Source organism: Austrofundulus limnaeus, unplaced genomic scaffold (assembly GCF_001266775.1).
Source record: "Austrofundulus limnaeus strain Quisiro unplaced genomic scaffold, Austrofundulus_limnaeus-1.0 Scaffold1320, whole genome shotgun sequence".
NCBI lineage: Eukaryota > Metazoa > Chordata > Actinopteri > Cyprinodontiformes > Rivulidae > Austrofundulus > Austrofundulus limnaeus.
The window spans coordinates 2737-3551 of record NW_013953722.1 but is presented as its reverse complement, the minus strand read 5'-3'; the positions used below and the strand labels follow the sequence as shown (position 1 = coordinate 3551).

General features: G+C 45.9%; 1 protein-coding gene and 1 long non-coding RNA gene across 2 annotated transcripts in view; one reads left to right on the top strand and one right to left on the bottom strand.

The window, feature by feature from the left end:
- Positions 1-485, bottom strand: part of LOC106534963 (E3 ubiquitin-protein ligase HECW2) — a gene marked incomplete at its 3' end in the record, with an annotated part of 37795 nt that extends 37310 nt beyond the window's left edge. The window contains 1 exon segment of the mRNA XM_014031790.1: positions 8-485.
- The window catches only part of LOC106534968 (uncharacterized), a 5514-nt gene that overhangs the window by 1964 nt on the left and 2735 nt on the right, over positions 1-815 (top strand). The gene's annotated exons all lie outside the window — the stretch shown is intronic.

The following is an 815-nucleotide window of genomic DNA, read 5'->3' as shown; positions in this document are numbered from 1 at the left end:
GTTTTACCTCTTTCTGAACTCGATCTTTGCTTCAGTTTGTTAAAAACATTAATCTTTCTTCTTTAATGGCGGAGCTCCACTGGGCCCGAACAGAACCGACATCATCCTCTGATCCCGGCGGGACATGGACCACAGCCCCGGATCCTCTAGGTCAGTCCGAACCCGGGCTCAGATCCAGAACCGGTTCGGTCTGATGGTTTTATTTTCACTTAAATCATTGTTCCCGTCGGTGACGTCACCGGTCAACGGAAAAGTGACTTCATCTTTTATTTACATCCCCGGTTCTCTTACTTCCGTCGCTTTATACCCGTTCCGCTGCCCCTGGCAGAACCGAACCGAACCAAGCCCAGCCGGGTCGGGTCTTCACGAGACATTTCCTTCAGAACCGAGAGAAGGAGTTTTAAAAGGAGCAGGCCCTGTTGTTGTTCTCCAGAACCACAGCCCGTCAGAACGGAGCGTCAACACCGGATTAAACCCCGCCCACCGGAACAACTGAGGGCCCGCGGGCCTGCGGCGGCACGGACAGCTGTTCCTGGGGTCCACTTGAACACCTCATTAAACACTACTTAGATTAGATTACTTTGTCCTGGGTGGACAGGGCTCCAACAACAGGGTACTAACATTAAGAAAACCTCCAAAACAATACACACAAAAACACACAAAAACACATTAAAACACATTAAAACACACAAAAACCCATTAAAACACATAAAAACACATTAAAACACACAAAAACACATTAAAACACATTAAAACACACAAAAACCCATTAAAACACATTAAAACACACAAAAACACATTAAAACACATTAAAA